Here is a 26,113-nt window from a genome sequence, read left to right on the forward strand (position 1 = left end):
ATCGGTTTCTTTATGACTTTTAGAGCTGACTCAAACATTATGGAAGCCTGGATCTAGTTATGAGGTTTACTTAACTCTTTGGATAGCTGGTCATCCGTTAATTTACTTAATGAAATGTGAATTTAACCTTACATTATCATCTTGGTGTTAATGAGGTCTCACGATTTACTAACACCCTCTTATGTGAGTATCTTTAACATTATCATTTAGGTGCAAGTGAGACTTGTATCACTTCCTTTAAGACCCCATTCTGGTCAATTTCATAAGTCATAAGCTTCAGTGTGATTTGGTAGCCTTATACCATTCTTTATGAAAGTTATAAAGTTATTCAATGTACTACTATATTCATAGTTCATTTGGATAGGGTATGTTGGGACTTGTCCCAATGATTGGCATACCGTTGGTTGTAAGTTACATTGGTCATGCTTAATTTTGTATAACTTATTCACTAGCCAATTTTTCTAATCATATTTTGGAAAAAAACATTGTAAGACAATTTATTGGCATAGACCAAACTTTCACATATTATGGTAATCTAGAATATTGTTAGTCAATTTATTGGCATAAGCCAAACTTTCACTAGACGCTGGTCATGATAATACCATTAGCCAATTCACTTAACTTCATGTATATATTATAGTAATCTCATCATGTTCGCAGCCAACTTTCTGCATTTGATTAGCTTATATGAACAATTCAATGTTTAGCTTGGCTAAGCTAATAAGTTATTATGGCATTGAAGATTCATTAACTTGCTTTGATTCTCATTTTTATCTCCTCTCGAAAACATTAAATATGAAACACTTACAAACATATCTACTGTAAAGTAAAAATAGTAATCTAAATCTTCACCCCTTTCAACAGTAAATTGAATTTCATAAGCGAATTAAAATAATTTCATCTTCTCGAACACAATTAGGAAATAATCATATGGATCTAACCTGTAGTTCTCATTCGACATTATCAAATCATGTAAAACATACACATAATGATCTGTTAGCACCACATTCCAATAACATGTTCGGCATTACATCTACATACTATTAGGATCGAAAACAATGATAACTATGGAGATGGACGTTCAACAATGTCATTGGGAACAATTCTAGTTTTGATATTCTTGAATTCATAAAACATTTGAATATACTTTGGGGAAAGGAATCAAAGATATAAAACCCATACCTTATTGTAGATTCAATTCTACGGAGATCAACCTGCAACGAAAACCTTGAAGAATGCCTTGAAATTGCCTAAGAGAACTTCTATCTTTCTACATTTTCTTTCTGCCTTGATTCGTGCGTTTCTTAGTGAATAATCGTGAGTTACACGTATTAGGTACTGATATTTACTGAGTAAACTTTTGACTAATTAACTTAATGAATAAATTAATTAGCCAATTACTAAAATGCCCCTCCTAAATTGACTAAAAATAGGAGAACATTTGACTTAGCCAAATTCTGAAAATTTGCATAAGGAATTTGGTTTGACCATTTCAATTAATGAATTAAGTTGCTAATTTGATTAATTAAGTGACCTAAGGTAATTACTAAAGTACCCCTAAGTCACTAGGACCATAACCAACCTCTTTGGACCATCCTAGGTTAGGTACTAGGACGTTTCTGAAAATTTTCTAAGGGTTTCGGCCTTGACTTTGATTTTTAATTAATTAATTAAGTTGTTAATTTAATTAGTTAAGTTACCTAGGGTAATTACTAAAGCCCCCTAAAGTCAGTAGGATCACAATCAAGCCCTTTGGACCATCCGAGGTTAGGTACTAGGATGTTTCTTGAATTAGTTACTAGGTTATTGTCACCCGGTTAGGTCTTTGGTTGTCGGGTGCACTAGTTAGTTTATTTCGATTAGTACTAGGTTAGTTAGCTATTAAGGTAAGTTAGTTATAGCCTAGAGTTCTTTAGGAAGCTCTGCCCCACATGGCTTGACCCTCACATGTGCGCTTGCCCCTAACCGCCTTAACCACCCTAATCGAATTGTTGCACATGTGCTTTCACATGTGCTTGCACATGGGTTGCACATGTTCCTGCACATGTTTTGCTGCTCATTTCTTGTTGTTGTCCCAAGGATCCTCACTTTATTATTGGGCACTGCTTACTCTACATGATCTTTTTAATTAATTATGTGGTATAGTACCTACGCTTGACACTTGGATGCCTAGTACCTAATGTGTTTGAGCGATGAACTCAAAAATTTTAGCTTAGGGTATTACTTGCAGGTACAATTCTTAAAAAATCTTGGATTATATTTTAAATACTTGTGTATGTGTAGAAATTGGCTAACACCCTTAAGACAATATTCTATAATATGCCCAATATTTCTCAATATTGGATATTGGGATTCCTATGTACCCTAATAATCATTCTTAAAACTTAATAGGCTCTTAACTTAGAGAGGTCCATTTTCTGGAATGTTACATTATCCCCCCCTTAGGATAATTCGTTACACTACACATCATTTTAAAACAAAGAGGGTATTTTCAAAAACACATTAACATACTTGAAACTTTACTCTCTGTGAATATCTGATTCATACCTTACTCTTGATGATGCACATCACTCAAAGCTTATATGAAGCTTTATATCTTAGATTGAGGAACTTCCTTCTCAATCCTACTTTAACTTAATCCACATCACACTAATGCAACACATAAATCACGCAAACACTATACGAAAACAGCAACATGAATGCAAGCATGAACTTATATTAACTCTTATAGTGCAAGTATAAAATACATGGTTACGGACATAGAACACAAAAACCGCCTTATGCACTAAGACTTAGAGTCTCATTAACAAAATCGTACTAAGGAAGAGTATATCTACCCTTAAGAACTAAATAAGTGAGGGTAACAGGGTCTCATATCGTCCTCGGCCTCCCATGTGTCCCCCTCAATAAGGTGGTTCTTCCATAACACCTTTACGGTGACAACCTCCTTGTTCCTCAACCATTTCACTCGGCGATCTAAAATTTCAACGGGAACCTCTTCATAAGAAAGGTTCTCATCGACTCCTAACCTCTTAGATAACAACTTGATGGCTTTAAGATTTGAAACTATTTGACTTGTTGGATTTGAACTACGCCCTTCCTATTTCAACTCTAACTGATTTGGAAACTGAAACCTTATTACCCTGTTTCGAAAGTCTATGGTAGCATAACATTCATGGAGACAATCCTTACCCAAAATTATATCAAAATCAAGCATAGTTAATTCTATTAGGTCCGCATAAGTAACTTTATTGAGACTAGTCATTGGGCAATCTCTATATACTCTTTCGTCCCTAACACTGTCGCCTATGAGAGTACTAACTAGAAATGGTTCATGTAAGATCTTAGGAAGCAAGCCAAATTTACTAGCTACTAAAGGAGTAACAAAAGACAAGGTAGATCCTGGATCAAATAATACATAAACAGGAAAAGAAAATATAAGAAAGTTACCAGTAACCACATCCACAGACTTCTCTTGTTTCTTTCTTCCTTTCAACGCATAGAATTGGTTTCTCTTGGGAGGTTCGGCTGCAACAGTGGGATTTGGCAGAGGCTGAGTATCTGCCTTGGCCTGAATCTTCGCATTTGGGAAATCCCTAACCACGTGCACACTCTTACCGCACCCATAGAATCCACTAAAGTCTACCATGCACTCTACTCCATGCGAACGGCTACACTTACCACATATATTTATGTCACGTTGGGCATTCCTATCATTGCCCTGGTTTTGAAGACCAGATCTTGAGTCTGGCGCCTTAGACCACTCAGCCGTCATAATTCCTGTGTTCATTTTTTTCCACGTACACACAAGAAGGAAGTTAGATGCTAGAATGAAACAAAATGTCAACGCTCTAGGCAGCACGATAAAGAGTAGAATAAGGGAAGATTCCTAACATTACATAGTATCTAAGTCATGCTTGTTATGCACTTCACAACCATAAGATAGAAACTATGCAACGTGGTTGTTGTGAGACTTAGTTCCTAGGTAATTTAACCTCATGCTCTGATATCAAGTTTTTCATACCCGGATTTTGGAATTCGAACACGACCAGCGTCGTTAACCTCTAAGAGGTTGCAGGCAAGCCTCTTCTTAGCTTTCAGCACAATCATAGAGTTAAATTTATGGAAAATTCAAAACTTTTTAATACTTATTGAAGTGTACATAGACTTCATATAATATTGTATAAGAGTGATATTGTAATGAGCTCAAACTAAGCAACCATCTATCAATTTATTAACCAAATGAAATGATGGATCATAATAATAATAATAATAGTTAGCCAAATTGTCCTTATTATAAACACTTGAACAAATGTTTGAAATGAAATTCTAGGGACATCAAGCACTAGCTATATCGAATGTACTAAGATAGAATAATAAATGTAGCATCCTCGAACTCAAGAGGACCTACCAAAGTGTGGACATTGCTAATCAAAACCGCTTGGTCTAATCTTCAATAATCTGTAGAACCTACACCTATAAAATTAGAAATAATATATGGGGTTAGTACATACTTGTACTAAGTATGGGTGTATTCACATAAACACATAAGGACCATGCATGATCAAGGAAATCTCTTCCTATAGCAACATGTCATTTTTGGAAAGTTAACTCACTTTACTTTCTTAAATCGTTATATATGATTCATGCTATGAATATGACATTTTTTCATGCAATTAAGTCACACAACTCATTATCTATATAAACATAAACATAATACCTTAGAATCATGAACATAATATTAGAACAACTAGAATGAAAGTTAATAAATTTGCTCCTCTTAGGCCGAAAGCTCTATTCCCATCCTTAGTTTATTTTCCAGTCTTTTCTTGTTGCCATTGTGTAGTTCAATGATCTCCTTAATGATATGTCTTACTTACAAGTACAATGATTCCTAATAGTCCCTTACCTATAATGAATCGATCAAGTAATCCAGAAGACTAGGGAAATGATTTAGCTACCCTTACTACAACTTATTCTTTCCATTGTTGTTAAATTGGACATGAAATATTTATAAGCCAATCTTTATTGGATAGGCCACTTATTTCATCATTTTCATATTATGAAAATTAGGGGGCACTGATTAGCCATTATGTTTTACTCCCCTTTATTGGCATAATATAAGAAGTCATTATAATGAAATTTTTATTTGGCTATGCCCATTATTTGATAATTTGCATAATGTGAAGCTATTGGAGAATATATCTTGATTTGGCACAAGCCAATAACTTGTAAAAACTTCATTCTTATCAACCACAGATTATTTGACATACTTAAGCTCTTGCTTTCTTAGCTCACTTTGAGCTTACATTTGTTCTTCTTTCTTTCTTACTTTCTTAAAGAAATCTTTAGCATTAAGGTAATGCGAGCTAACATGAAATCTAGTGTCTACCCCACACCGAAAAGGGGTGGTTCACGGATCAAAGTAAACCTAGATCATGTGAGCTAAACATGAAATCCAGTGTCTGCCCCACAACGAAAAGGGTGGTCCACCGACTAAAGTTAAACCAAGTCCAGTGTCTTCCCCACACTGAAAAGAGGTGGTTCACAGTTAAAATGATCTGAATACTTTCTTTGAGCATTAACCGACATAGATCATGTGATCTAAACATGAAATCCAGTGTGTGCCCAACACCAAAAAGGGTTGGTTTCACCGGCCAAATTGAAACCACATTATACCTAGCTCTCTTAGGTGGAATCCACTGGCTAGTTCCTATGCTGGCAACATTGTTCGAAGACTAGGAGATTTTTGGAGAATCTTATCCACCTTGGTGGATCCTCATCTCATGAGGCCTACATGAGCTGGCACAAGCTAATTGCTAGTCTTTCGGTGCTTTGCTCAACTTCTTTTTCTTTATAACTTTTAGAGTTGACTCAAACATTATGGAAGCTTTCTTCTAGTTATGAGGTTTACTTAAATCTTTGGATAATTGGTCATCCCTTTATTTACTTGATAAAATGTGAATTTAACCTTACATTATCATCATGGTGTTAATGAGACTTGTCTCACGATTACTAACACCCTCTTATGTGAGTATCTGTAACATTATCGTTTAGGTGCAAGTGAGACTTGTCTCACTTCCTTTAACACCCCATTCTGGTCAATTTCATAACTCATAAGCTTTAATGTCATTTGATAGACTTATACTATTCTTGATGAAAGTTATAAACTTATTCAATGTACTAATACATATCATAGTTCATTTGGATAGGGTATGTTGGGACTTGTCCCAATGATTGGCATACCCTTGGTTATGAATTCATTGAGTTACATTGGTCATGCTTAATTTGGTATAACTTAGTTATTGGCCAATTTTTTTAATTATATTTCGGAAATAACATTTTAAGCCAATTTATTGGCATAGACAAAACTTTCACATATTATGGTAATCTAGAATATTGTTAGCCAATTTATTGGCATAAGCCAAACTTTCACTAGACATTGGTCATGAGAATACCATTAGCCAATTCACTTAACATCACGTATATATTACAATAATCTCATCATGTTAAGAAACCAACTTTTTGCATTTGATAAGCTTATATGAAAAATTCAATGTTTAGCTTGGCTAAGCTAATAAGTTCATTTGGCATTAAAGGTTCACTAACTAGTTTTGGGCCTCATTTTTATCTCTACTTGAAAACATTATATTCCAAACACTTACAACCATATCTACTGTAAAATACAAATAATAAGAAAAATCTTTACCCCTTTTAACAGTAAATTGAATTTCATAAACGAATTATAACAATTTCATGTTCTCGAACACAATTAGGCATTAATCATATGGATCAAACCTATACGTCTCATTCGACATTATCAAATCATAAAAACTTACACAAAATAATCAGTTAGTACCACATACAAAACAACATGTTTGAGATTACACCTACATACTATTAGGATCGAAAACAAGGATAACTAAGGAGATGGACGTTCAACAATGTCATTGGGAACAAACCTAGCTTCGCTATTCTTGAATTCATATAATGTTTGAAAAGGCTCTTGGGGAAAGGAATTCAAGAGAGGAAACCCATACATTATTGTAGATTTAAATCTACGAAGATCACCTTGCACGAAAACCTTGAAGAATGCCTTGAAATTGCCTAAGAGAACTTCTATCTTTCTATGTTTTGCTTACTGCCTTGAGTCATGCGTTTCTTAGTGAATTATCGTGAGTTATAGGTCTTAGGAAATGAGATGGACTAATTCATATTTAGACTTAACTTAATTAATAAATTAGTTAGCTAATTAAAAAAATGCCCCTCCTAAATTGACTTGAAATAGGAGAACATTTGACTTAGTCAAATTCTGAAAATTTGCTTAAAGGATTTCGGTTTAGCCATTTAAATTAATTAATTAAGTTCCTAATTTAATTAATTAAGTGACCTAAGGTAATTACTAAAGTACTACTTAGTTAGTAGGACCACAACCAACCTCTTTGGATTATCCTAGGTTAGGTACATGATGTTTATGAAATTTTTCTAAGGGTCTCGACCTTCACTTTGATTTTTAATTAACGAATTAAGTTGCTAATTTAATTAATTAAGTGACCTAGGGTAATTAGTAAAGTACCCCTAATTTATTAGGACCATAATCAATCCCTTTGGACTATCCTAGGTTAGGTACTAGGATGTTTCTTGAATTAGTTACTATGTTAGTGTCACCCGGTTAGGCCGCAGGTTGTCGGGTGCACTAGTTAGTTTATTTTGGTTAGTCCTATATTAGTTAGATAGTTAGGTGATTTATTTACAACCTAGAGTTGGTTAGGAGGTTCATCCCCACATGTGCGCCTGCCCCTAACCGCCCTAACCACCCTAACCGAATTCTTGCACATGGGTTGCGCATGTGCTTGCACATGTGTTGCTGCTCATTTGTTGTTGTTGTCAAAAGGATCCTCACTAAGTCAAGAATACATCAAAGTTCCCTCAATTCAAGCCCTGAAATCTAAATATTTCTCCGTGGATTTCATCACCAGGTAGGTGGGATTTAACTAGTGGGTTACTTTCACCCATTAGGTGCCTAATTTTCAGTCAATATCTTGATTCTCATATAATGATTAGAACTAGGGTATCTAGAACTTCAACAGAACATCACGAATTAGTTAGTTATGTTCCAAATCTTATTACCAAGTTATTACTCAGATATTGCATGAATTTCAGAACCTAATCTATGTATTTCATTAGTTCTTGAATACACAAGATAGGTCAGATATTTCAGTTACTTCATTTATACATGCCTCAGTTATTAATGCTTCATTATCAAATGAATTGTTGCATTCTCAGTTTGCATGTTCATTTTTGAGCTATCCAGTATTTATAGAAATTCAGTCATAATGTCTTACTCACTTTATTCATTGTGAGTAGCATAATACCGAATTGGACTAGGGTTCAATGTACCCAATTAGTCCCATCACGCTATATATGCTCCTCTCGGTGGGGAGTAAACATCGGACTCCACATTTAGCTCATATGTTTTATTATCAGTTATTAGTAACTCCCAAAGTTTTGTCAGACTCTCTTGCATTGGCCATATTTATAGATCAGTTAGTATTCAGTCTCAGCATGTTATATATTTGGTCATTTCATCCAGTTAGCTCAGAATTCAGTATATATCATGTTCGGATTATTATACTTACTTTTGGGCTTATTCAGTTATGTTTTATTTCAACTTTACTCTATCCTACATGCTTAGTACCTTCAAGTACGATGCAGACGTGCGCTACATCTTCTCGTGATGTAGGTTCAGGTTCTCATCATCCATATCGCGCTTACATAGATTTCCGATCTCCAGTTCAGCTTATTCAGTGGTGAGCCCTCATTGTTTGAGGACAATAATCATGAGTTTCTTTTCAGTATTTAGTCCTTTAGTTTCAGTTTTTGCTAGACCTAGCTAAGGCCTGTCCCAGCATTTTTATCAGTTTAGAGGCTATTTTCAAACATAGTTAGTTTCAGCTTAGTGTTAAGTTAATAACTTCCTTGTATTAAACTCGTCATTATTTCAAATATCTCAGTTATATTAATATGGGTATTACCTATCCTTTAATTTTTAATTAAGATTTAGCTTCCGCATCAGTTATTTTCTTTAGTATGCTCATTATCATTACTGCAGGGTTAGGTTGGGATCACTTGTGGTCCTAGGTCTCATGTCCACGTCTCTGGGATCGCTTGTGGTGTGACAAACTTTGTATCAAAACAATAGGTGTAAGTGTCCTAGGATGTTTGAAAGGCCGCACTAAGTAGAGTCCTTTTCATAGATGTGAAGTGCACCATATCTAATGAGAGGGATGCTATGAAGTGTTTAAGGAAAAACTTCACTTTGTTGTTAGTCTTATCGTGAGTAAGGTATGATATAATTCCATTCTAATTCGACATTCTATGTTTCACATCATGCCTCCTCATAAAGGTAATTAAAGGAACGCAAATGAAGCTCCTCTAGTCCCTGACCAGGAAGTCTCCAATGCTGAGTTTAGGAACGCCATTAAGATGTTGGCTCAGAGTGTGGCAAACCATCACAATCGGGTTCGAGATCCTACGAATGTAAATGGTGGATCAGCAGCAGCAAGGGTTTGTGACCTTTTTAAGATGAATCTGCCTGAGTTCTTAGGATCACAAATTAGTGAGGATTGGATGAGATCACGAAAATCTTTGAGGTGATGCAGGTCATTGGAAATGATCGGGTTTAGTTGGCATCATCCCAGTGGAAAGATGTGGTTCAAATCTGGTACACTCAGTGGAAAAAAGGGGAGTACAGATGCAACTCGTATTACTTGGGAGTGCTTTAGTGAGACCTTTATGGACAGGTTTTCTCCAATAGAGTTATGAGAAGTCAAAGCTCAGGAAATCATGAATTTAAGGCAGGGAAACATGATGGTCCAAGAGTATGGGATAAAGTTTAACCAACTCTCCAGGTATGTTCCTCACATAGTTGCTGACTCCACGACTCTAATGAATAAACTATTGTATTGAGTGTCAGATTTGGTGAAAATTGAGTGCATAAATGTTATGTTATCGGGAGATATGAACACCTATAAGATTATAGATCAAACTCAGCCGGAAAATAAAAAGGCTAGTACAGGGAACAATGACTAATCTCAGCAGAAATCTGGTGGTGGAAATCGCTTGCAAAGACAGCTGAAGTTTTAAGCCCCAGCCCCTTCATTAGCTAGTGTTCTATCCTCCAAGAACATGTATGACCAGAAGGTTATGGAACCGGGTTCTATGTATCAAGGAAGTGTTTCAGGAACTAAGACTTACCCCACTTGCCTTAAGTGTAATAAGAACCATCAAAACAAATGCCTCGCAGCAAAGGAAGGAAGCTTTGGGTGAGTCAATCGGGTTGGAGGTTGAGGGATTGCCCTTTTAGATAGGTTCAAGGAGGTGGTAATGGTTGAGATCAATCTAGAACTTCAGCAACACCAGCAAGTCGCCCGACTCAGTAGGGTAACTCATCTTGTACAGGTGGCGGTTAGCGCTAGAACAGGTTGTACGCTTTTAAGGCTTGCCAGGATCACGAATGTTTTCTTGATGTAGTCACTAGTACGTTATGAGTCTTTGACCTTGATGTTTATGCATTGTAAGATGTAGGGGCTAGTGTTTCCTTTGTAACTCCTTACATAGGAGTCCAATTGAGTGTTTTTCCAAAAACTTTCTCCGAACCGTTCTCAATATCTACTCCAGTCAGTGACCTAGTTAAGCTAGACGGGTATACAGAAATTGCCCTGTCACAGTCTCTTAGAAAGTAACCTTAGTAGATCTTGTATAGTTAGAAATGCTAGACTTTGATGTCATTCTAGGCATGTGTTGGTTACATTCCTGTTATGCCTTACTCAATTTTAGAATTAGGGTTGTTTGTTTTCAATTTCCAGATGAACCAATCTTAGAATGGAAGGGTAGTAGCTTAACGCCTATGGGTTGATTCATTTCCTACATTAAGGCCAGAAAGATGATCTCTAAGGGTTATCTCTATCATCTTGTTTGGGTTAAGGATTCTATCTTTGAAACCCCAACTCTTGGGTCAGTTCCAGTAGTCAGTGAGTTTCTAAAGATCTTTTAGGAGTTCCTACCAAAGGGAAATCGACTTTAGAATTGATCTCCTTCTAAATACCCAACCTACTTCTGTTCCTCCTTATTGAATTGCTCCAGTAGAGCTTACTAAATTGAATGAGAAGTTGAAAGACCTTCTAGATAAGGTCTGCACTAGACCAAGTATTTCACCATGGGTGCACCGGTGTTGTTCATAAAGAAAAAAAGATGGTTCTCTCAGAATGTGCATTGACTATAGACAATTGAACAAGGTCAAAACTAAGAATAAGTATGCCATCCCCAGGATTGATCAGTTGTTTGACCAACTTCAGCGTGTTAGCCATTTCTCAAAAATAGACCTCAGATAAGGTTATAATCAGCTTAGAGTTAGAGATTGTTACATTCCGAAGACAACCTTCAAACTTGGTGTGGTCATTATGAATCTGTAGTTATGTCATTTGGACTAACCAATGCTCCTGTACCTTTCATGGATTTGAAGAGTAGAGTGTTCAAACAATACTTGGACTTGTTCATTATCGTCTTTATTGATGATATCCTCATTACTCTAGGAATGAGGAAGAACATGCGAGTCATTTGAGAGTTGTTTTGCAGACTCTCAAAGTTCACCAGTTATTTGCTTTGGTTAGCAAATGTGAGTTCTGGTTGCAATCCTTTGTTTTCCTTGGTTACATTATTCATTGAATCAATTAAGTGACCTAAGGTAATTACTAAAGTACCCCTAAGTCACTAGGACCATAACCAACCTCTTTGGACCATAGTAAGTTAGGTACTAGGATGTTTATGAAACTTTTCTAAGGATCTCGGCCTTGACTTTGATTTTTAATTAATTAATTAAGTTGATAATTTAATTAATTAAGTGACCTAGGGTAATTACTATAATCAATCCCATTGGACCATCATAGGTTAGGTACTAGGATGTTTCTTGAATTAGTTAATAGGTTAGTGTCCCCCGGTTAGGTCTTAGGTTGTCGGGTGCACTACTTAGTTTATTTCGGTTAGTCCTAGGTTAGTTAGATAGTTAGGTAAGTTATTTTGATACTAGAGGTTGTTAGGAGGCTCATCCCCACATGGCTTGACCCCCACATGTGCGCCTGCCCCTAACCGCCCTAACCACCCTAACCGAATTCTTACACATGTGCTTGCACATGTGTTATGCTCATTTCTTGTTGTTGTACCAATGATCCTCACTATATCCTTGAGCACTGCTTACTCTACATGATCATTTTAATTTATTATGTGGTATGGTACCTAGGCTTGACACCTGGATACCTAGTTCATATTGTGTGTGAGTGATGAACTCAAAAGTTTTAGCTTAGGGTCTTTATTGCAGGTACAATTCTTAAACAACCTTGGATTAAATTTTAAATATTTGTGTATACATAGAAATTAGCTAACACCCTTAAGCCAATATTCTATAATATGTCATATATTTCTCAATATTGGGCATTGGGATGCCTATGTACCCCTATACGAATTTTTAAAACTTGATAGGCTCTTTACTTAGACATGTACATTTTTCTGGAATGTTACAAACATGCTAATATGTAAAGTAACATCATATAAACACATCTTACAACATAATCAATCTCTAAAGATCATTTAAACATGCTCAATTAATCAAACTCATATAACCATTTCGGCATGGTTACTATTGATCTATATGAAACAATTAGCAACCTACACTAGATGCACATGAATCATAAGGAAGATACCATGCATGAAAACTCATTTTCTCATTAAACAAAACTTCAATCAAAACATGCATATCATAAGGAGAATTTTAGGAACTCATCTTCCACAAAAGACTCTTACAAATTCAAGTTACTAAAAAATCTTTGTTTTAGGCTAGAATAAACGCATAAAGAAAAGTTAAGGTACTTCACTCGCAATAACCTTACTATTCACCATACCCCCCACTTATGAGAAACCCATTCTAAGGTCAACATAACATTTACTACAAGGAACTCCCTCAAGGAACCTTAAACCTTACTAATACTTTCTTAACAAAGTCTATCTCATAGTGACTAAGGACACTCAAAGGTCTCATCATCTAACCATTACATCCCCCTTACTAGGAGAAAACACCCTTTTTGTCTTTCAAATCTCATCACCTCCCTTCCTATGGTTGGGGTCCTAAACAACTTCGAACCATCTCCACAACCACTCCTTCACATTCTCACACTATACCTTACCATTCTTCTCAAACTTAACTATCCTTCAAAAGGTAACCGAACCAATATAAGGTCAAAACCACCTTCTATCATACCTCATATCACAAGTCACATCTCATGTTTTCTCTCCCTCAACATAAACTTTATAAAGTCTTTCTCAAAGGACCAACACATAAGGTAAACAAGAGAAAGATACCTTATACAAATCTCTTAGGCATGATTAGATGAATGAAGAAGTGAAACTTTTTCCTAGCACCAAATAGCCTCCTATTTATAATGTGGCGCCCTTAACATTATAACAAGACTCTACTAGATGTGGTTCATAAGACAACTAGGAAACTCCCTAAACCTTATGCTCTGATACCAACTCTATCACGAACCGCAAGTACACCCTAGAAATTAGGGCATCCTTGTGTCGTCACACAACAAATGAGACTTCAAGAAGTCTCATCTAAGTCTCTTGTATCATTCATTACATAATAAAAATACTAAAATAGGTAATAATTTAGAACTTTATTCACACACGAAGAACTCTTTCATAACCATTACACAAGCAGAAGACTTTCACTTCAAACATTAAATATATACAACATCTACTTGAACCATTTAAACTTTAGTGTATACAACACTTGGGATCAATCTCATACAAGACAATAAAATAAAGACTTTGACATACATAACATGTGGATATTATCCTCGAATCAATGAGGACTCACAAATACTTCATCTTCAAGCCTTAGAAACCTATCTGTCCACCATGCGATATCAAGACTTCCAATTTCCTATACTATAGTCAAAAAGGGAAACAAAGGGGTTAGCACATTAGATGTACTAAGTATGGAAGCCATGCAAAAACAATGAAAAAGGGACATTTAGTAAACAACATGATTTTCATGAATTTTGATTAAAACATCATAATCTAATCACGAGAATAACATTTAACAACTTTGAAATAAATAACAAATCACTTAATCAAATTATCATATTTTTAGAAATTTTACAGTGAATTGACTTCACTCTACTTTAGACACCCTTTAGCATGTATCATCTCAATCAAAGCCATCATAATATTCACTTAAGTCACACAACGAGAGACCGCTCATACACTCTCTATAGATGTTCCTAAATGACCATCAAGATTACTTAAAATGAGTCACATACACACTTATAAAGCATCATACACATCAAGGTAAGATTCTCCTACCAAAGGTGATTCTAATTCTCACTTCAGTGAGTTGTGAAGAGACCGCTCATACAATCCATTACACACACACTGAAGAGACCCTATAGACTACCTATGATAGAATAATTCTCACTTAACACATTAACATATAGATTATATGACATTCTCCTTCCAAAGGATATCAAAATACTTATTTAAGTAGATCAAGAATATACTGTCCATATTGACCTCTTCAAGATTACCTAACTAATCCTTAAGACTACCTAAGGCTTAGATCATGGATACATAATAAACCAACCTTCCTAACTAGGGTCTTTATTAAGACTTATCTAGGTAAGATAAAAAGTGACCATTCCTATGCCCCCTTCACACCATAACTTGACAACTCTTAATTACTCTAGATAAGTACTACTTCATTTTAACATACTTAGTAAACTTAAGTCATTATATTCATTATTTCATTAAGAGACATTTAACAGATAAAGGACATTCAAGTAATGGTCTAAGACAAGACCTAGGGACTCCAAGTATCACCTTCAAAGCCTATTGTGCAATATCTAGATAGTGTCCCATACCAGCACCTAAACTTCATAGAACTTCTCTAATGCTAGTAGGAATCACATATGATGAGAATAGGCAATAACGACTTAGACCATGTCAGCAAAGCATGGAATCCGGAATTCTAGCCTACTCTGATGAGCGTGTTCTACTTACCAAGGGTAAAACTAGGACACATCCCATGTAGGCACATTGTTAAGGAATATGAAGGGCGTGCTTTGTATTCTAGTCTCATACTTAACTACAACTACTTCCCTTATCATACTCACTCGGTGCTAGCCTTCGTTCTTATTGAGTAATTCACATCAAAGGTTCATACAATTGGGTTCCATATCTAGTTCATAACCCAATCACATTTACCCTACCAAAGAGGTCCTCTTAGGGCTACCTTCCAATGGCAACAAGAAGCTCATGATGACTTTCGGGCTACCTTCCAATGGCAACAAGAAGCTCATGATGACTTTCCTAAGGATTAATATGATGCCATTCCAGTATATTAACATTAATTAAATCATCCCTTTATTTGAAGGATACTATTACGGCTTTCAGCTCAACATCTATAACCTTACAACTATGTTCAAGGTTTCACATAAAAGACCCTCTTAATATCATTAAAGCTCACATATTATTCATATATTAAGGACTAAGAGACTTTATCATTCTATGTCAAGACATCACATATTCACTTTCATACAAGCATCAATCAAGGGGCACAAGTCAACCTAGACAAGACACCACATAATTCACGTTAACACATATTATTAATCATTTGACAAGCCCATACTACACACTACCATATCATCATCAATATAACTATTATAAACTCATATTTTCAAGTAGGAACACCCATGCATCAATCCTATGACTACACATAGAAGCATATAGTAAAAGTTTACATGATTTTCTAACATACATAGAAAGAACATATACTTTCACATTACTTCAAATGTAGATAGATATTCTCATACTTCACATAAATCAACTACACAAATCATCATAATACTTCAAGTAGTGCCAACAAGGCCATGATCATCATATTGCATAAAGTAACGCCGACAAGGCCACATCAACTCAGATAGCACCACAACCATAAGTGGACCATACCAATCACACCATAATTGAAGTATAATTAACATAAAAATAAAGGAATTAGGGCAGCATACCCCCGCTCCATCTTACCACTTCGATTTCAAGGCTAAATCATCCAACTCGATATCATAAGGCCTTTACCCAGGGCCATAACAAACAGTTTAATACAATTATATCAATAATAAATGAAAATTGGTCAATTCAATACATACTTATCAATCTAAAACAACATATATATCAATTGAATATAATTATTGCATCATTAGATAGCACATAGAAAATTACATTAGAAATCATAATCCTTAAGTAAATATCAATTCAATAACTCTAACATCCAATAGATCTAAGAATATTTAAAAATTAATTGATCAAATTGAGACATCCTATAAACAAATTAACCATAATCTATACACGAATAAAAAGCCCATAACAATCTACACATGAGTTCATCAATATCAAAGCATGATCACATAACCCATATTTAAGTGAAAGTTGAGAGAAATTCCATTGAATACGCATATTATTTGAAGAATCCAAAGCTAATTGAAGAAGAAACTCCAGTGAAGATGCATCTTCAAGCTCCATCTTCACTTTGAACTCACATGGAGGTTTTTGGAGAAACTTTTGGAGGGAATATGTTTTGATTTAGGTGTTAGGGTTATAATGAGAGTTTAGTGACTTATATACTCTTAAAATACACATAAACACTCAAAAAACCGTCCAAAGACTTTTATGGGCTTGGGTTGAATTTATAACTTCACCCCTCAACTTAATATAAAGCTGACAGAAAACACACAGACCTATCGACGGATGCATCGACGGTCCGTGTTCTGACCCACGTCCCATCGATGGGGCGTATCGTGGGTTGATTCATAGACAAATCAATCATATGGAAACTTGGATACATCGGCATGACCCATCGAAGGGCATTTCCTTGTCGATAGGCCATCAATTGGTCCATCGTTTGGCCACTGCCTGGCAGTGTTGAGCTCAAATGTTGGGGTCCTCCTTTAGGGACCCTTGCAGGTCCTACATGGAGTCATACGTAGACGTTTTCACCCCAAATATGCTCGTATACGATTTAGGACCTACCACATGAGTTTCATAAAAAACGAACACGTAAAACTCGTTGAAACATACATAGACACCCAAAGTCGTTTCAAGGCAAGCCTTTCAAACATCATGAACATTCTTGGACGTTTGACCTCAAAACTTCACGAAACTTGACACACTGACTATATACACTGTAATAACTCATTTAAGTAACTTATAACCTATTGAGTCACACATAAATACATAAAACCACATATGAGGCACATTGGTGACTTAGTTGTCGAACGTCTTAGTCGTCCCTTGACGTTTGACTTCCAAAGCACCTAAACTCTTAAAAACTACCTCAAACCCACATTATAAAACATTTCCTTAGACCATCACGACAACAATGTTAGGCTCTAGCTTCACCTAGGTCATTTTGGGGTCTTATAGTACTAGTTGAGCTTCTTGACTGTCTGGTTTGAAAGTTGAGAAACAAAGAAGTCTCTTCACTCAAAGTTTTGTGGAGGAGTTAGTTCGTAGAGGGAGATACTTGGTAAGTAGAAGCACCCATAAAAGTCAACTATCCTTACCTTTTTCCTTTCGATTCCACTCCAGCTTAAGGTAATAGTTCCTCTTCAGTTTTTCAGTGATTCATACGTGAATTAAGCCTTACAATAATGCTCCCTTAGTTTGTACTTGCATTTTTAGCGTCCTTGCATGTTCTTAATCAAGTCAGAAAATAAGTCCTCAATGTTTAGTAGTAGAAATTCCAGCTCTTTGCCTCTATTTTTGCTGGTTTAATCTTCATTCGAGGACGAATATTCCCGAGGGGGAGATAGTGTAACACCCTATATCCAAAACAGACAAAAAATTAGCTTTTTAGAAATCTGCAGGTGCAATCGACGATCACTATTGAGGGGCCGTAGTCTGATCTACGGCCCGTACTACATATCCATCATTTGTTACTGAAACTCTCCCATAATGTATCCCCCAAAAATTGACTAAGATTCGATCCTTGGGAAGACCTATGGTTTGTAAGTCAGACTACGGTCCATATTCTGTGTTTGTCAATCAACACCCATTTACCCAGCCTTTAAGATAAACCACGATTGACCAGTACAGTCCGTAGATAGACTTACTTACCGTAGGTGAAAATTAGCAGCCAGTTAGGGGGAAAATGTTGTTGGGTCAATATAACTGATCATAACTATTAGCAAAAAATAAATTAGGTGTCCAATGACCTACGAAATGACAGACAATTGAATTAGGTTTCCATATCCACCAAGTTAGCTAAAATCAGACCTCTAAATAAAAAGTTACGCCTATTTTAGTAAAGACTTGTCGAACAGACCCAACCTATAGACCCAAATGATGGAACGCCGATTGAACAATGGCCCGTCAGTCCAGTTCATCATTTGGTACAACATCAATTATCTCGGGGTCTTTTGCTCTTTTGCCACTTTATTAAAACCCTAAGATACACCGTTTTGACCCTATATGATCAGATTTTAGTCAGTTAAAGCATTAAAAATAACTAAAACTTACTTAAGTCAAATCATTAAATCAAAAGACAGAAAATTAGAACAAAGAAAGGAGAAAAAGGGAAAGATCCCTATTCAAGACGCAGAAAAGTTCCCTCAATTCCAGCCCAAAAATATAATATTTCTCCGTGGATTTCATCACTAGGTATGTGGAATTTCACTAGTGGGTTTCTTTCACCCATTAGGTCCATAGTTTTCAGTGAATTTCTTGATTCTCATATCATGATTAGACATAGGGTTTCTATAACTTAAAAAGAAAATCATGAATTATTTAGTTATATGTTCCAAATCAGATTACAACGTTATTACTTAGATTATTGCATGAATTTTACAACCCTATCTATGTATTTCTTTAGTTCTTGACTACACAATCTAGGTCAGATATTTCAGTTACTTGATAAATACATGAAATATACATGCATCAGTTATTAATGCATCAGTATTAGATGAATTGTTGCATTCTCAGTTTGCATGTTCATTTTTGAGCTATCCACTATTTAAAAAAATTCAGTCATAATGTCTCACTCACTTTATTCATTGGGAGTAGCATAATACCGAGTTGGACTAGGGTTCAACATACCTAATTTGTCCCAGAACTATTAGCCAAGTAGGTTATAAGTCCTCTATGTGGGCATTTATTTAGTGATAACACCAGCATGTCTTTATACCTCTAGCAGGGTATATTGGGTCCTCTCAATAGAGTATACATCGGACTCCACATTTAGCTCATGTAGTTTTATTATCGATTATTAGTAGCTCCAAGAGTTCAGTCATATTCTCTTGCATTTACCATATTTCCAGATAAGTTAGTATTTAGTCTCAACATGTTATAAATTTTGTCATTGAATCTAGTTAGCTTAGAATTCAATATATATCATATTCAAATTATTATACCTGCTTTTATTCTTATTCAGTTATGTTTTATTTCAACTTTACTCTGTCCTACATGCTCAGTACCTTCAAGTACTGACGGATACGTGCGCTACATCTTCTCGTGATATAGGTTCAGGTTCGCAACATCTAGATCATGCTTATATCGATTTCCAATCTCCTGTTTAGCAGATTCAGTGGTGAGTCCTCATTCTCCGAGGATAATAGTCATAAGTTTCTTTTAAGTATTTAGCCCTTTTATTTCAATTTTTGCTAGACATAGTTGGGGTCTGTCCCAACGTTTGTAGTCACTTTAAAGGCTATTTTTAGATATAGTTTAGTTTCAACTTAGTATTTACTTAATAACTTCCTTGTATTAAACTCGTCAGTATTTCAAATATATAAGTTATCTAATCTGGTTATTCCCCATCTTTTCATTTTAAATTATTGATTTGCTTCTGCATGAGTTATTTTCTTTAGTATGCTCATTATCATGCCAGCAGGGTTAACTTGGGATCACTTTTGGTCCTAGGTGTCGTGTCCGCGTCCTTGGAGTAACTTGGGGCTTGATATTATATATTCTATGAATCACTCTTAATTGTTTGACTTGAAAGTATACTCGTGTTTTTGATTGTAGTGTGTTGATGGATTGAATTGTCATATTCCGACATAACTAACATAAATCAAATTGCCAATTTCTTACATAACTAACTTGGATCAAATTGCCATATTTTGACATAATCATTGGATCTGATTTCCATGTTTTGGCATTACTATGAAATCGGATACCATGTACCAGTGCACTAACAGTTTGGGTTTGGGTTCCATGAGAGGACCAACTACGTGTTACAATGGTGCTAATTAAGAATGATGAAAGACATTATTACTTTTCATATCGAGGTTATTGTATATGTTCTATTTCTCCATTTGATGTTGTGGTTGTGTGGAATCATATATGTTGCACTTAGTGGATATATGTTGTGACTTCTTATGTTTGGTTGTGTTGAGAGAACTCGTGAGTATAGTAGAGAGGCTAAGGTTTCAATTGATGAGTAATTTATAGCTTGGGTTGTTAGGATATTATAATTACAAAAAGGATGTAGGGGTAACGTTCGAGAGAAAGTGAGCTTAGGTGGGTTTTACTTTGGGGAAAAATATTGGGGTTAGTGGTCAGAATCTGGTGGTGGTGTACTATGTGACCACGATTGAGTGAGGTGATGAGGAAGTAAGAGTGATAAATGAGAGGTTAGTTGAAGTGCTCGTGGGTGAATCTTAGGGTAAGCATGTTTAGGCTATGATCACGAAACGAGAAGTTAGTTGATTGAGTGGTTAGTAATTAGAGAATTTGTGTTCTAAGAAAGGGTAAAGATGGTGAAATAAGTGGTCTAATTCATGTTCTTATTACTTGATTTCTTATGTTATGTGGTGGGCATCGGGTTGACTGATGATGCTTGCCACAATGTGTGTTTGTACTGATACTACTCTTGATATGTCTTTTCAACATAGTCTAGATGCAGGATTGGTGATGTTTCATTAGGTGAAGACGAAGAAATTCTCTGGTAGCTTCTATTCTTCCTTTCTCATGGTGGGAGCTGTGTATTTTATTTATTTTGTCCCTTTGTACTCTTAGTAGCTCTTGCACCTATTTACATTAGATCCATAGGAGTAGTTAAAATTACTTTACAAGTTTTAACGCAAGTATGTACGAAATACTATATATAAAAGTAATATTTTTGGTAATTATCTTTATTTTCTCAAATTTTTCGCATGTTTGAACTATTGGGATATGAGTGTTCTTCCACATAGGTGTTAGAGTGGGTGCCTGCATGTCCCAGTGGTTTGGGTCGTGATAAATTGGTATTAGATCCTAGGTTACTTATATCGCAATACAAGAGAAAAATGTGTACTAGACTTCTCCTGATTGGTGTCTTGACGTCCACATCTAAACTACAAGAGGCTAGGAAGCATTCTATGAATTATGACGCTCCTTCTCTCCTTTTGTGCGAAGTTTAACTTGTGATATGAGTTGAGTCCAATTGGTATCTCCTGATTCCATTTGGTAACTTAACTGGGTGAGTCAGACGTCGAGATCACGATGAAGGATCGACAAGCAAGGTAATTAGAACTAAGAAGGTTCCAATTGGTATATGGCCTTTGGAGCTTTGAAGGAACGGATTACCAGTAATGGTCATATAAGGTAAATGACTTTATTAAGAAATTATACTTGTTTATGATTTGTAAATAGAAATTGTCTGTGCTTTGCGTTCTTCTTGTTAATTGAATCATGGTGAATGTAAAGTCGATCTTGTTGAATGGGATGATGGATGGTGTGTTCTATAAATGATTGTCGTAATTGTTCAATTGATTTAAGTTATGTGAGTTGTAAATATCGGGGTGTATCCTAGAAATTTGTGGGAGCAACGTTGAAGCTACAAAAATGAGAGAGTTGTCGTGTTGTTAAGTTTGTTCGGACTATTTAACGATTTTCCAAGTTGGGAGAATTATTTTAGATGATTTGGTTAGTCTGGGAACCTTGAGAATTTTTAGAGATGTGAAAGCCCTAGAAAATTTGTAGAAGAAGTTCTGTCTCAGCTTTGGCCGCTAATGTGGAATTATTCTTGCCAGGGCGGACCTGCTAGAGCGGGATCTCTCCCTCTAGGCTGGATTAGGTGAGGAAAACCTCAGCATGTCTCCTTGTTATTTTCCTAACTTCATACTCAGACACGAAGATATCCGAGTTTATCCTTGCCAACCTATTGATGTTGATCAACAGAAGTAGTAGAGTATAAAAACCACAAGGATAAACAAAAGGCTGCATTAGACAACAAAACAAGCATTATGTTCTACCAAAACATAAGAAGTTTCAGAAGATAAAAACAAGGTCTATCCTATTACATGCAAAAATACGAGAATAAACAAGTCAGATCACGAACTCTCATACTGGCTGATTTCCATGTCGGAGTCATAGTCCTCTGGGCGATCCACACTAGACCAAGCCTCATTCATCATAGAGAACTCCAAGTAGTCTTACGTCTTCAACGGGGTAATCTCCATGCTCGGAGCCACACAAGTAAAGATGGCCTTGATAGTCTTCCACATACGGCGCATCACACGATCCCTCTCCATACCCCTCCACCCTTCCTGGAAAAACTGGCAGCGGAGAATATACACCTCTAAGGCAGTTCTCATAGAGAGTGGAGTGATGTCCCTATATGCACTCCCCAATATCTTCTGAACAACCTCAAAATTTGTAACACCCCAGAAAATTTTTGATCTAAGACTCCAACCATCCTTTGCAGTGAGTATGTTTTTGACAAGTAATTTAGAATTTCTTAGTATTAAGTTCAGGTAACTAGATGTAGCACCTTGAGTTCAAAAAAGAACTAAATCGAAATAACAAAAATCTGAAATTCAGAGAGTTAAGTTAAGTATGAGTTTTGGGTCAACTGTACACGAACATAACTCCTAGCACGTGATGATTTAGGTGTTTTAAAAAATCCTTAGAAAATATCTTAGAATTATATTTCCAACGCCTTTAAGTTGCTATGTTTCGAGTTCGTATGTGTGAGATATGACCTTTTGAAGATAGGTTATCCAATTCGGGAAAGTTAGCTTTATAGTGAGGGATATTTTGGTATTTTCCTTACCAATAAGATTTAATTCGCTTTTAGTAATATTTTTGGGGTATAATCCTATGAGCTTCAGTTTTATAATTCCAATGTACTCCTATAGTTTTTGTTGAGAGTTCAAGAAGAGAAAAGAGGAAAAAAGATGAGAAAAGAGGAGAGGATCAAGCATTCGTCGAGATTATTGTGTGTTGTTGCGGAATTTCACCATTGTTTTAATACCTATGAGGTATGCAATCTTCCATACTATTGGTTTTTTCACCAACAGGTCAAACATTTTTCAGCATAATTCCATTATGAAAAAGTTGAAGGAGTTAAGTTCTTGTTCGGTGTTTTTGAGGTTCTTTCTAGATGTTGTTTGCTAGGGTTTTGATGATCTGCTGAGATGAGAGTGGTTGTTTTGTGTTTTTTTTTGTGTGTATTGGTGTGTACTTAGGTTGAGTAATTTAATCTGAGGAAAACTTGAGAAAAGAAACAGATTAAATGGAATTTAGGATCAGAAACTGAGAGGCAAAATTCGTCGAAATTTGTCCTGGGAAAAGGCTGGGGCGATGCACCTCAGCAACGCCCAAGGGGCTGGGGTGGATCCCATTCAGTGAGCCTAGATGAATTATCTGATGTTAGGGGTTGGTGCCCCTCGCCCGGAATGCACGAATATCGTCTACCCCCAATCTTTTTTCGTCATTTGTTCTGTTTGAGATCATTTGAAGTGTATCTTCATTGCTTTTGATTCTAAATTCATTAAACTACTTCTAAACACTTATAAATCATTCATTACATGAATCATAACCTTATGTTAACAGTTCAAATTCAAGATAAAGTTGAGATTAATTTTTGAGAGTTCTTCCGAATGTTTTGAGAGAATCCCTTTAAGTCCTTTTGAGGAGCTTTCTACAACTTCTAGTAACTTGTTTCAAGACTCATGTAAGTGAGCATGAGAGGGAGGAGAATGTTTTCATGAGTCTACAATGTCATCATGATATCATTTATATTATGGACCATAACTCTTTAATTCATAATTAACATCAAGAGAGAGTTAAGAGTAAAGTTCAAGAAAGTTTTTGAGTTCTTTTGTGAATCGTTTGAAATCAACTATCGATTTGAGAAAATTTTTGAGGAAGTAAGAGAATGAGAAGATTTGTATACATGAGTTGAATGTAGTGATTTAGACCTTCCAGTTGAGTCATTCATGCTCATAACTTCTGCATGAACTCCATCGGCTGAGTACCTTTGAGAGGTGTAGTGTATTCAAGTTCTAAGTCTCGAGTAATGAGTTTCTAATACATATGAGATTATATTTATAATCATGGAAATATTAAATGTTACACATGAAGTGCTTGAGTTGAATTGTTCATTCCAATATTTCGACATGAAAACTATAAGTCGAACAACCTGGAGATGAGAAGTACCTTTGAGTTCTTGAGTTGAGTAGTTCATTCTCATAATTTTACATGAACCCTCTGAGATGAGCATTCTTGAATGAGAAGTATCATTGAATTTCTTGAGTTCCAAGTATTGATATATATATAGTTATTGAAAACTTGCATGGAGTCATTCACGACATTAATTTGGCATGAACCATATTTCAATAAGTCTTTTACAAATGTTTTAACATTGTTTTAAGATTTAAGCTTTGAGTTGAGTAAATTTCATTTTATTTGAAATGATATATGAAACTAACTGTTCGAAAGAGTAAATGTTTTCATATTTGAGATGAGAGGAAACTGATACTTCCAAAAGAATTTTAAACAAGATAAGAAACTGAGATTTCCAAAAGAGCCTTTGGGCTAGTTTTTCTTTAAAGAGGAAACAATGATTTCTAAGAGAGCATTTTAGTTAAGTTTTGAATAATTATTTCAAACCAAAGAGAGTTTTTTTAAAAACTAATTATCTGAAGTATATTTTGGAGTAGTATTGAGCATTGATATGTGAACAGGTTTGAGGTCAGATAATTCAACGTCTCTATAAACCATCTAGCGATCATGGATAGTAAAGCATCATACTTTTTAGATGACTCCTTAATATGTTTTTAGCATAGACTAGTGGATCCACTAAGTTATGTTAAGTCTTATATTGCTTGCAAGGTATATGATGGTTCTTGGCAGCGTAAGGTAATGTGTTGTATCACCACTTAGGCTCATAGTGGTGGTTGTCAATTAGAGAATCTCCCACTAAAAACTATATTACTTTATTAGATAATTAAAGTTGAGTTTGTTGTTGCATTTTCTTGAACGAAAAAGTTGCTTTTAGTGTTTTATTAATTTTTCCATATTTTTTATGTGCATGTTTCTTTATATTGAGTTGAGTATCCAAAGTTTGGTACCAAGACTTAAGTGTCAGATCTTTGAGTTGAGTACATAATCTTTGAGTTGAGTCTTTTATCCTTGAGTTGAGTAAGTTTTAAAAAAGGCAAGTATGGTTCCATTTTATTAAGTTCAAGCTTATGTTATAATTTAGAACTGCCTTCACATACTCGTAAATTCCATGTAATTAAGCCATTTGGCCTGAATCTTCTTATGATTTAGACACATGTATTCAAGATCTTCAACATGAGATTCATTGATACATCTGAGATTTTGAGTTATCTAGGATGAGACTCCTTGCTTCCGTAGTATTTCATTGACCTTTCAGTTAACTTAGTTGTTCGGATGTCGTGAGTCTTGTCCAGAATTCCATCTTTATCAACTAGAGGCTTCATAGATGGTTAATATAATTGAGAAGTATGTATTATTCATTTGTTTTAAATGTTTTTAAGACTTATATTGTTTGTTTTATGTCGACTTGAATATTTTATTTTTGTTTATAGTTTTTCTTCTGAGATAAAGTTTTGTTTTTTAGTTTCATGAATTTTATTGTGTTTTAAGATTTTGAATGCTTAAGTTAGTCTTCCGCTTGTATTCAGCTAGGATCAGGGATCACTTAGGGACTATCATGGTTCTTGAATGCTGACCACATCAAGGGTGTATGCTCAGGTCATGAAAAAATCCTCCTCGA

Source organism: Solanum pennellii, chromosome 12, assembly GCF_001406875.1.
Source record: "Solanum pennellii chromosome 12, SPENNV200".
NCBI classification, from domain to species: domain Eukaryota; kingdom Viridiplantae; phylum Streptophyta; class Magnoliopsida; order Solanales; family Solanaceae; genus Solanum; species Solanum pennellii.